This window comes from Artemia sp. Qi Xiang Cuo, chromosome 13, assembly GCF_049724085.1.
Source record: "Artemia sp. Qi Xiang Cuo chromosome 13, ASM4972408v1, whole genome shotgun sequence".
NCBI lineage: Eukaryota > Metazoa > Arthropoda > Branchiopoda > Anostraca > Artemiidae > Artemia > Artemia sp. Qi Xiang Cuo.
Genome location: NC_142806.1, coordinates 31,217,944 through 31,230,930, shown reverse-complemented (window position 1 = coordinate 31,230,930; position 12,987 = coordinate 31,217,944). Strand labels below are relative to the sequence as shown.

The following is a 12,987-nucleotide window of genomic DNA, read 5'->3' as shown; positions in this document are numbered from 1 at the left end:
CTATAGGATTTTGACTTTTTCTAAAGTTCCCAGAAGAACTGATTTGAAACTAGCGGAGTGTTAGTTTTGTGTTAGTTTTGGAAAGGCACGCCTGCCTAGAGTCTCAGGCAGGTTGTCCAAGAATTTAAAATTGAAATAAAACCATTAAATTGCCTGGAATAAGAGGCAAACAAGGCACACCCGCCTATGGTCTTATGAAGGTTGACCAAGAATCTAGAATTGACATAGGACCATTAATTTGCTTGGAATAACAGGCAAAAAATCGTTTAAAGCCATATTTATCTTCCAAATAGTACCTATTCATTGCTTAAGCTCAGCCCTGCATTCTGAGCAAATTTTAATTTTTCAAATTTTCTGGGTCACTCACTTGCCTGAGGCTCTGGGCGGGTGGGCGCCCCCAAATATTGTTCGAAATTCCTCTCTCAATTTAGCACTTGTTCACGGATGCCCATCATCACCAATCACTTTGCAAATAGTATCTATTCAATGCCCCAGCTCAGTCCAGAATACTGAGCAAATTTCAACTTTTCACAATTCTTTATAAATTTTTGGATCACTTGCCTGAGACTCCACAATGAAATTCTATTCATATTAAGATTCAGTAAGTGCTAAAACCTGGTAGCCTATTTGTTAAGATGAATTGCTTCTTGTTGAAACTCACAAAACAATCTAAATAAAAAGATTAGGAAACAGATTTACACACTTCTGAGTACTATAACCTCTAATGCCCATCAAAGTGGCATAATGTTTACCTCCAACGTATTTAGCAGTATGAAACAATTAGCAACGTATGAAACAACTGGTTAATTTAACGATACTGGCTTTCGTATCAAATGAAAGATGAAATAATAAAATTTCCATGAAGTTTTCTTTAAAATTATATGTAGCAAAGCTTCTCAAGAAGAAGAGAATTAAGTTGAAAAGCTATAAGTTCATTTTTGTGTTTTAACCCTACCATGTTTAGTAAACATATTTGTATATGTTGCTGTTAACTCTTGTCCAAGTCATATTATCTTTTTTTCTGAAACTTGATTTTGAATTTGATCAAAATGAGGTTGCATAATTTACAAAAGTATTTTTAAGTCTGTATTACTCACTGAATTGTTCCTGACACTATCTTATTCGTGCTTACAATCAGTAAAACTCACCATATTTTTTTTTACCTCTAATTTGCAGCTGCATTTCAGTTTGAGAACTTCAGGTGAGACCCAAGTATCCTCCTTTCCGAACCCTATCTATATAGACATTTCTAATATTTTTCGATCACTTATTGAATGATTTCTGAAACTCACTCCGACCTGCAATAAATCAAACTCAACGTATTTTTTTTTTACTTTCAACTTCAATATCTTAAATCATAAATCATAAATTCGGAACAGAAACCAAGTCCTGTGAACTCAATGCAAACAAATAACCAAAAGCAATCGAAAATGCGGAAACTCGCCATACTAAAAACTTGACATAGTCAATCTAACATAGACACCTCAACCTCCCTAACTCCAAACAGGATTCCAAATACAGACAATTCAGCCCCAGAACTCAGTACATCTTACTCAACTCACCAAGACTCAATTGTTTGTGGTTTCATTTGAGAAGGGGGGTTAAAATTAGACATTAGTATATCTTTAGGTGATCTGGATTTTTATTTGGGGGGGGGATTTTTTTTTCAATTATAGGGGTGGGGCATCTTCTCCATGTATGCAGGTATGCTTTATATGAAGATTTTGATAAATTAAATGACATTTAAATCTTGAGCTGCATTATTTTAAAGGGCTTATGATAGTGTGTTATATCAAGATGGGAGTGTGGTTGCAGAATTTGAATTCAGTGAAGAGAAGCAAGGGCATGAAATATAATTCCAAAAGTCTTGCATAGACAAATATACTAGCAAAATACAATGGAACGCTGATAAAAATTAGCGATAAGAATAAAATAGAAGATCAAGACAAACAAAGATGGAACTTGATGTCTCTATTTTACTCCTGCTTCACACAAAAAGCAATTCTGCAAGCTAAAAAACAGTTGAAACTTTTCAAGTTGCTTCCAGACTCCTATTAATTGGTTTAAATACATTCTTAGACCACACTGGCTATACATGACAAATGAAACTCAGAGAGGAAAGAAAATAACAAAATGAAAAATAAAATAAAAAAAGGTGAAAAAACGAGGATTTTGTCAGCCAGTGGAAAACCATGAAGAAGAAGAAATAAGCAAATATTTCGACAAGGACTTCCTGCTGTGAATTAGAAGAAGAAGACTTCCGCCAAGTCGCCCTCAGTGCCAAACAAAAAAGAAAAAGAACACACAGAGCACAGAAATCGATATCTATCATATTATATTCGAACTCCTTGGGTCAAAAGATGTCCTTAAAGATGCCTGACAATATTTAAAATATGAGAGACCATCCAGCCAGTAGCTCTGTAGCCCACAGAGTGAAGCAAAAAGAAGAGGGCTAAATAGTATTAACTAAATAGCCCAACTGCAGTGACTTGGAAGAAGAAGAAGATATTTGTGTTTCAACTCTACCATGTTTAGTAAACATAATTGTATATGTTACTGTTAACTCTTGTCTAGTTCATGTTATCTTTTTTTCTGAAACTTGATTTAATTAGACATTAAAATTAGACATTAGTATATCTTTAGGTGATCTGGATTTTTTTTTTTTTGGGGGGGGAGATTTTTTTCAATTATAGGGGTGGGGAATGAAGAAGAAGAAATAAGCAAATATTTCGACAAGGACTTTAGAACACCTCAAGGACTTTAGAACATGGCATTAGAACACCTTAAGCAAAACCAACCTTTGATTGCAAATTCGAATAATATTATCATCTATTCCGACTCTTTATCAAGCCTTGAGTTGCTGGCCTCAGCTCCACAATATAAGTTGGACATTGACACTTATCATTGTCTCAGTATTATTGCTAATCTTGCTTCAAATGGCATAAAAACTTATATTCAGTATATTCCTAGCAACTCTGGCATAACTGGTAGTCATCAGATTAATGAAATAGCACAAAATGCTATCAATATTGACCAACAAATTGGGAGACCAATCCCAATTAGATATATTTTTCGACGTAGAACATCAGATATTCTTTTTAATAAGATTAATCAAATGATTTCCCTCTTTCCCAATAATTATCTTTTTAAAATCTATCATATAATTCGTTCTGGAACAAATGGACTAAATTTTCTTGCATTCTCATATAAGCTTTCTAATTCAAGTGGTACAATTCCCCTGTCCCCTCTTTTCAGGCATTGTAATGTGAATAATGAAACAATTGATCATTGCCTATTTGAATGTAATATGCTGACGTCTGCACAACATACCTTGCTTTGTAAACTGTTAAAATACTTCAAACACCACAAAATCTCACTATCAGCCAAGAGCCTAGCCAACTATACCTGCACACAGAGCACAGAAATCGATGTCTATCATCTTATATTTGAACTCCTTGAGTCAAAAGATCTACTGAAAGATATCTAATAAATAAGAGACAACCAAGACAGTAGCTCTGTAGCCCACAGAGTGAAGCAAAAAGAAGAGGGCTAAATAGTACCAACTGAATAGCCCGCCTGCTGCGAATTAGAAGAAGAAGAAGATTTGCAATTTTCAGGTAATCTGGGTGCCTTTGTTAAGAAAACAAAGGTGTGACAATATGTGTTTCATAATGACAAAACACAAGCTAAGGCAAAAGTCAATGTTCAACATACTATAAAGCTTTCAAAACCTGATACTGCATCCGCCTCTGTTAAAAAAAAGGCTTGGCATTATGTTATTCATAATGACAAAAGACAAGCCAAGGCAAAAGAAGCAAATTATACGGGACCAAAGAAACAAGGAAAAGAAAGTTTTCTATTGTTGGATTCACCAAAAAGGACAAGAAATGGAGAAAGACATGCAATGCTTGACAGGCAAGATGAGAAGAGATACAAGCCTTGCAGTGGCCAGGGAGTTGTCTCGTTAGAAAGAGATCTACAGCAACAATTGACAGCCCACGAAAGCAAAAGAAAGGTAGCCCAGCCCAAGCACAGATACAAGGGGGAGGTGATGGGGGCAATCGCCTCACCCCGCAAACGAACTATTTAAGAATCTTTCCTAAGTTATACTATTGAGTACTATATACAAGAAATAAGGACTGAAAAATCAAATGTTTTCTGAACTAAATACAATGAAACATATCAACACAATAAAACTGTTCAAAAAGGGTATGTGTTATAAACACAAAACTGAAATGTTTATGTACTGTTAGGGACTGCCCAAGGGAGTTTAGACCCAAGACAAGTAGGTTGGACAGTGACAGTGCTGTAGCCTGTATAAGCATGCAAAGCTTGGCATCACTTATTAGGTAATACATATGTCCAAATGGAATAATTTTATTTCCATCACTGAACTTGACGAAAATCAAGACTCCTTCACCAACACTATAAAGTGTTTTCCTCATTGCTAGCACCCTCACAACATTATATAAAGTACCTTGACAATGATGCCAATTAATCTGCCAGCAATCTAATGTCTGCTCTCATTTGGTGGCACTGAAATAGCTTAGAGTTGTGATGAACATGCCAGCTCGTCATCTGTTATAACAGTCTTGGTTGTATCTTTCTTTATGCTAAATGGCTTTGCATCCTACTGTAAAGAGCTTTAAGAATCATGTGTTGCCTCATACCAATCAGGAGTCAGAAATTCCACTCTTCAATTTTTTCTGTCAGGTCTATGTCAATAGTTACATGAATATATTTCACATCTCCCTTGACATGAGACCTGGTTATACTTATTTTTTCTCACACGTGAAACCCGTTGCAGGGCACCATAAGGCCAACTATCCTTTCTGGCGTACCTCAACGAGGTCCTTTGAGCAGTAATATTCTTTGGAAGATGCTTTCCCTGCTGCTAGGGCTAGGCATACTAGCACCATTTATCACCCCCTTTACCCATTTGTCCTTTTTTTCTTGACATCATATTCTGAACTTGATTAAGTTCTCTTCTAGTCTCATAGACAAAAGTTTTGGACAAAAGATCAAACTAGCTCCAGAGTTTGTTTTCCACTGCATAAAAACACACTGTTTATCTTCTGCAAATTTTTTGCTGCGTCTGCTTTTCACCATGATTGGGATAAGTTTTTCAGTATCAGCAAAGCTTGTCTTTTTCCCCAACCAACTGACTAGGCCTTGCCCTTTTTCTTTGCTTTTGAGTATCTTTGCCAAAAGTACCGGTAACAACATTAGAAATAACCCCCTCATCTTCAAACATTGTCATTTATACAATGGGCGCATTCTTGAACATTGTATTTTGAGAGAGGATTTTTCTATATTTTTTTGTCCTATGTCTATAGGAGCCTTTCATGTTGGTATCCATCCGTATAGATTATCCATGCATCTTATATTGTGCAAACTTACAACACCATGATGGTATCAAAGAGCAATCGGAAATATTACAACTCACCAAATACAACAGGCAACGAGTGCGTAACCTTCCCTTTGACTGGGGTCGCCTCTGATTGGCCAACGGATATCGACGTTTAGTGGCATCACGTCCTCGACAAAGTTTCCCAATGCCTTGTGCAAGCGGAAAAGTGAGCCACTTGATCTCCCATTACGTTACGTTGATAGCAAACCCGACCTTAACCTTCCCATAAATATAATATATTTATAGGGAACTTAAAGGAATCGCACACTCATACTCTATAATTCATCATTCTTCCTGACACATACTGACACTCACCTTGATCAACACACAAATCAATTTCTCTTTTAACCCTCACAAGCAAATACTTACTTTCAAATCAGTCACTCAATCCATGTCTAAAATAATAAATAAACCTCTTATACCAAATTGCGTGAAAGTTTCACAGTGCGGAAAGTCCCGAGTGTTCAAGATCTACTTTGAGTCAAAACGAAACCTGGATCAGTTCTTGAAAGTTTCTGTGAAAGTTGGCTACGAAAAGCTTTCTGTACAAGCATTTGTATATCTCCCAAAGCGTTGTTTCTCATGTCATAAGACTGGGCATCTGGCCTCGCAGTGCTCTAATCGGGCCCTCTGCTCTTGCTGTGGATCATGCGATCACACCTCCAACAGTGCCTCTCCGTGTTCGAAAAAATGTTCTGTCTAGAATTTAAAGTTACTGGCCATACTTGTTACAGTGTAAAGTGTCCTAATAACAACAGTCAACTAGCAAAGCCCATGGGTACTAGTATGACATGGGTGTGTCTACTACTACGCAAGCTGTACTTTCGTGGAATATTTTTTTTTACGAGTCATAGTTTAGGCCTTCTGAAAATTGACAATCATTTTACTAGCTATTCGGTGCCCGCTAAATGATCTGCTTCCAGTGTCCGCCCCTCGGGTGGTATTGCAATGCTTGTTAGGACCTTGTGCCGGCCGAGTATTTTTGATTCATGTGATTTTTTTCTTGCTGTCCGTGTAAAAGAGTATGTTATTGTAAACGTCTATCTCCCGACAGATTACCGCAATGACCGATCGGAATTTGTATTTACTTTTGCATGTGAGAAACTAGGGTCTTGCCTTTCAAAGATTCGCCTGTTAGGTAAGTGTTGTATTATTATAGGAGATTTTAACTTTAATTTAACTGACGCCTCGTTATTGCGTACTTCTATTTTGTCTGGTATTTTTGACGATTGGCTTAGGATATTGCAGACAGATCTTGATTACACTTACACACACCATTCAAGTCACGTGTCGAACCTCTACCATGCAGTTTCTTCTATAAATCTCCAAGTGTCAACGGTTCACGTCGATACTTCTTTTCAACTATCAGACCACCTTCCAGTTTCTGCATCTACTTATTGTCCCTCTGCTCAGTCTACTCCCACCACACAACCACATCAGCCCCACGCCCAATTGTACAGGGATTGGAAAACATCCAAGAGGATCTTTTTGCTGCAGTTACTAATTCTGTCATACATAAAATTATTGCCCTGTACCAACTCGTCATGAAAAATCCTCAAGTTGATGCAAATGACATACGAGTGTTGCTAGATATCTATTTTGCACAAATTTACCATGCTCTGCGATGCGCAGAAAAAGCCAGCATACCTCTTAAACGTATACGTCGGGGTGTCACAAAGCATTGGTCTAGTAAACCGAGCCTAGTTGAAGCTTGGAGAAAATCCAAATTTTGGTACCATTTGTTGCTCCAGTTTGAACGTCCTCGCTCTGGCTGGGTTTCTGACATTCGTCTTTCTACTAAAAGTAAGTTTGCAAGATAACTTTCTATCCACACGAACCAGATAGTTGAAGAGACATCCCAGCAAGCTTCTCTGTTCCAACCTTCCTTCTGGAGAAATGTATCAAGAGATCCTCCTTGGGCCCGCCTATCTGCTCAAGTTATTCCTGATTCCGAATGGAATTCATACTTCTCTGCTGAATTCTCCCCACCAGATGCCGCCCTACAGTCCGAATATGAAAATAAGCTTGATAAATTTCTGTCTAGTTGTCCAACCGACAATTTTGTTGTTTCAGTTGATTCTGTACTGCGAGCAATCCAACGCCTAAGGCGTAAAAAATCTTCTGGCATCGATAAAATAAGTGCTCTTCATATTCTGCATGGAAGCGAGCTGCTGGTAAACCATATTGCTCTTTTGATGCAGATGATTGTTACCCAAGGAGTTGTACCGTCTTCTTTCTCAATCGGAGATCTCACTCCAATTCCAAAGAGAGGTAAACTCGCTACCCAGTGCTCGTCCTTTCGCCCTATAACAGGGGCTACTACCTTCTGTAAGCTTTTTGAACTTCTGTTCATTGACCATCTGAACGCAAAATGCTATGTTCCACCTTACCAATTTGGATTCCAGCCACGTCTCGGTTGTGCCCACGCTTCGTCGGTTGTCGCAAACGCATTGATCGATGCTGATGCATAAGGTGAAACTCTCGTGTTGGCTGGGCATGATGTTCGTAAAGCGTTCGAATATCTCATTCACGCTGCTATGCTACTCCATGCAGCAAAACGTGGAGTGAGCCCCTCATATATCAGAGCCCTACGAGACATGTATTATCGTCTTAAAGTTCGCCTAATACTTCATCCATTAGCTAAAGTTGACGGCTCTCAAGTCTACGCAGCAACCCCTAATATTTTTGTCAATGTCGAAAAAGGTACCCGTCAAGGTGCTGTTTCTTCCCCTTCACTCTTCAATAATGGAGTTCTTGCTGCACAGTCAGCTCTTCCCACATCATTTATCTTTGCCGGTCTTGATTTATGTCTCGTATGTTATGCAGACGACATTCTGAATTTGAGCCGCAATATCCAACGCATTAGCGATATTTTCGCAACGCTACAATCTGAGTATGCAAAATTAGGTCTTCAGATCAATGCTGAAAAGTCCGAAGTTGTATTCTTCAACTGGAAGCAAGCGTCGCCTAGGGATATTCCTCTCGGAAATAGTAGGATTAAGCCAGTAGATAATATCACCTACCTCGGTCTTCCCATTGGTTCGTCAGTAATGCACGCGCAACAACTATTAATTGCTCACATTGAGCGTAGAGTTGGGTTATCATATGCTTCTTTTGTAACTAATAAGTTACGGTTCAACCGCCATCTTCTCTCAAAACTTTTTAACTCTTTCGCTCTACCACATTATCTGTACATATCGCCGTTTTGGAAAATACTCACAAATTCTGACAAGTCAAAAATTCGTTCAGTTTTCTTCCGGTTCGCAAAATATCTTTTACGTTTTTCCCTCTTGGACGCGTAATTCTTATCTAATTAGAAAATTCAGCATTGCTGACCCCATTATAGCTGTGGAAAAGCAAATTCGTGCTTATAATTTCCGTTTAATGAAGTTGAACCATCCCTTAGTTGTTTTTCTTTTTGTATGTTTTCGCGCTTAGTGTAATTGTTGCTGTTTTTAAACTGATTAATGATTTCGTCTCTTTTCGTATGAGTCCAATTTAAGTGACGCTGGTTATTCTCAATTTTGGTTTCAATTTTTTTTTATAATTTCTTACATATATTACTAATAATTTAATTAAAAGGATTCGTGATTGAATAATTTCCTTGTTTCTAATATCTAATGTATTTCGGAGTAAATGAAGCATTTGTCGAGAGTACTCCGAGTTCACGACCAGCGGGCAAAAGTGTCGTTTAATTGTGTTTACCGGTTATTATCATATTTTTTGAAAAAAACTACGTTTTCTAAAGAGTTAAAGAGGCTGAGTTAAAAGGTCGAACCTTAAAACGTACAGGGATTAGGAGGCACAGTTGGGGGGCTACCGCCCCCAAACCCCCCACTTTCGCAGCCTTTAAATAAAAAAAAAATTTCTTTAAACTGAAAGTAAGGAGCGACATTAAAACTTAAAACGAACAGAAATTATTCCGTATATGAAAGAGGCTGTGCCCTCCTCAACGCCTCGCTCTTTACGCTAAAGTTTGACTTTCTCACAACTCTTTTTTTAAACAATAAAAACTTTAGCGTAAAGAGCGAGGCGTTGAGGAGGGCACAGCCTCTTTCATATACGGAATAATTTCTGTTCGTTTTAAGTTTTAATGTCGCTCCTTACTTTCAGTTTAAAGAAATTTCTTTTATATTTAAAGGCTGCGAAAGTGGGGGTTTGGGGGTGGTAGCCCCCCAACTGTGCCTCCTAATCCCTGTACGTTTTAAGGTTCGACCTTTTAACTCAGCCTCTTTAACTCTTTAGAAAACGTAGTTTTTTTCAAATAATTTCTGCACGTTTTTGTACAGTTTATTACTTATTATTGCTTGACTAACTGTTAGCTGATCGTGTCAGGAGTTAAAGTTGGGGGGCTGCCGCCCCCAAACCCCCGCTCTTGACTATTCTTGTGTTAAGGCTTTTAATTCCTGAATACTCAAATCACGTCGTACAGGGTGCATCCTAATCCCTGTACGTTTTAAGGTTCGAACTTGTGAATCAGCCTCTTTAACAGCCCCCCAACTGTGCCTCCTAATCCCTGTACGTTTTAAGGGTCGACCTTGTAACTCAGCCTCTTTAACTCTTTAGAAAACGTAATTTTTTTCAAATAATTTAAAAAATAAACTGAATTTCTTTTTAAAGTTAAAATTCAGTATATAAAAAATTTGCTCTGATGGTGAATCGAACCCGAGTTTTCCGCCTAACAATCTGGAGTATCAACCGCTGGACTATACAGACACAATTGTAATTCTTATTTAGTAAATGGAAGCTAATTTTAACGCAAGCAAATCCCTGGAAAACTGGATATTTGTTTTTTGGAAAACAGAGAAAATGTGACTAGATTGAGCTGAAATTTTGAGGATGAGCTCCCAGGCCCCTGGAAAGATCGGATTACCACCTTCAGCCCCATCAGACACCGTTCAAGGGGGGTTGTGGTGGGAAAAATTAACATGGGCCAATATAGGAAAACGAGGTTTTTCGTAAATGTAAATTCGGGGGATAATTTTTTCGGTCTGAAAATATCAAAAGGCCCAAACAGGCCGAACTCTGCTTCGAATGAGTCCTCATTCAACCCGATTCGTTGTCAACTGTGGCCTGTAGGTGTGGCTCAGAAAAAAAAAGACATGATGATGAATTTTAAGTGGCTATATTTGGTTTTTTGAAAACAGGGAAGAAGTGATCGGATTGAGCTGAAATTTCGAGGATAAGCTCCCGGGCCCTAGGAAAGCTTAACCTCTAAATTTCAGCCCAATCGGACAACGTTAAAGGGGGGCTGTTGTGGGAGGGTCCAAACTTCCGGCCCAGTATATCCCATGAAGATAAAGTCGGAGGAGGATGAAATTTTTCAAGTTTCTTAGTTTGAGCTTGGGCTACAAAATGCGATTACCGCCGTCTCTCTGCGACCTCTAGGACCTGAAATCGCTTAACATTGTGGTGGGTCGCCTCTTTATAGAGGCACAAGTGTGCCTCCTTGAGCACAAGTGTGCCTCCTTTATTTACACTAGTTCATATGGTTATCTACTGTATATTTTTAATTCGCTGATGATTATTTGGGTTATTTTTTTTTTACAAATTACAGCTTGATGGAATGATGTTCATATTAATTACGTTTTTTCAGTAACTAGGAGCCTAAAAAAAAAAAGAAACAAATCGCGTACCTACAGAGCAGTGTATAATTGAGTTTTTCTTTCTCGTTTTTTTTAATCTGTTATAAGAGTTTATTTATATATTTTCACCAGCGTTCGTAAAAAAAAACCACGTTTATAACTACTAATTTTATGTGTATTGCTTTTTTTTTTTTTTTTTTTATTGCTCCGTCTTTTCCTTTTTTGTATGACGGGTTTTCCAATAAATAATAATAATACTGGTTAAAACAAACACATCGCAAAGTAGCACAGAATTCCTCAAGGGCCTACTTACCTTTTACTTCTGCTGGAAGCCTGAGCCAGACTTCAGGGCCAATATACCTAATAGAAAACTTAGAAGTGGTAGTAATTGGAACTGGTATTCTAACCAATTCAACGTTTCTAGTTTCATAACTATGTTCCCTCTGTTTTTATAAAATTCCAAAAACATGCAGGTAACAAATTAGAAAAAAAAATTTTACATAAGCGAATTTACATAAAATTTAGCCAAACCAAAAATGGTAAAATTTTTAATTGGTGATGCTTAGATCTTACCAAATTCTGGGACAAATCATTTGTCAAAACTTTTACTGCATCATTTTGTAACACACAGAGCAGATTTAAATGACTAGTGGACATTGATAACCGAACTGTAACACAGTACAGCAAATATGGATGAATAAGGAAAAATCTTTTTTGGGAAAAAATTCTTCAGCTTCCAGAGAATCCTAACATTTTTGGCTAATTTAGTTCTTCAAAATGCCATATGATCTTTAAAACTTAGGCATTCATCTACCATGACACCAAGCTACTTTACAAAACTTGTTCATTTTCTAACTCAATTTCTTCAATTCATGGATGGTAATTTGCACTTTTGCCATATAATATGAATATTGTTTTTGTTTTTTTTATTAACAAGCAGTTTGTTCACTCTCATCCACCTCTCAATTAGCAAGATTCCTTGTTTCATGCCCTTTTTTCAACTCTGCTTCTGTTTTTGCTGTCATTTTAAACTGTGTATCATCAGCAAAACTTGGAAGTATTGCTTGCACCTGGCCATCATTTATTGCACACATCTAACAAACTCTAACAAATTAATTCTAACAGACCCCTGTGGCACACCACACTTTACTGCCATCTCTTCTGACAGAACTTTGCACAGCTGTACTCTTTGCATTCTTCCTTGAAGAAATGGAGCTATCAATTTCAAACTTTTAAAATGGATTCCAGCATCTTCAAGCTTAGCCAATAAAATCTCATGAATCAACACAGTCAAGAGCCTTTGTAACATCCAGAAAAATTGAAGCCATCTTTAAACCTGAATCTAGCCAATCGTTAACAACTGTAGTCAAAAATAATAAAGCATTCTCTGTTGACATATTTTTTCTGAAAACAAATTGACTGGAGTGAAACAAACCTCTTTTTTCAAAATAATCCATCAATTGTCTATAAATTAATTTCTCAAAAATACGAGAAATCACTAGAAGTAGAGATATCAGACGGTAGTTGTTCATACAGCAGGGCTATGGGACTGTTACATTTATAGTTTTGTTACTGTATTTTTCTATCAGTTTGTAACTTGACAGGCTTGCTCTGTTATGTATTTAAAATAAATAAATAAGATAATATTGTATTTTGAGGCTGTCTGTAAGGAGCATGACATTTTTTCTGAATATATAAATATTGTTGATGCATATGATTTTGAGGAGTTGACAGCTAGGATACATAAAGAATGGAGACGAAATAAAATCAAATTGTTGCTCCTGCAACGCTTTTTTCAGCAAAGCTGACAATAGATTGCAGCAACACTTAATGTTGTCATAGCAATGTAAATCTAGTTTCTGATCATTTTAAGTTTGACTTTAGTGCATGATATCTGTTTGTTTTGGGTTTTGTTTATTCAATCATGATTGCAGTAGTAGTTGCAACCTAGTAAAGTGCGAATCAGAGCCCTTAGTAACCAAAAGTTTCATG

The 12,987-nt window shown here is 37.3% G+C and overlaps 1 protein-coding gene across 4 annotated transcripts in view; it reads left to right on the top strand.

Annotated features, from left to right (window-relative positions):
- LOC148945188 (uncharacterized) overlaps positions 1 to 12,987 on the top strand; it is a 64,836-nt gene that overhangs the window by 18,397 nt on the left and 33,452 nt on the right. The gene's annotated exons all lie outside the window — the stretch shown is intronic.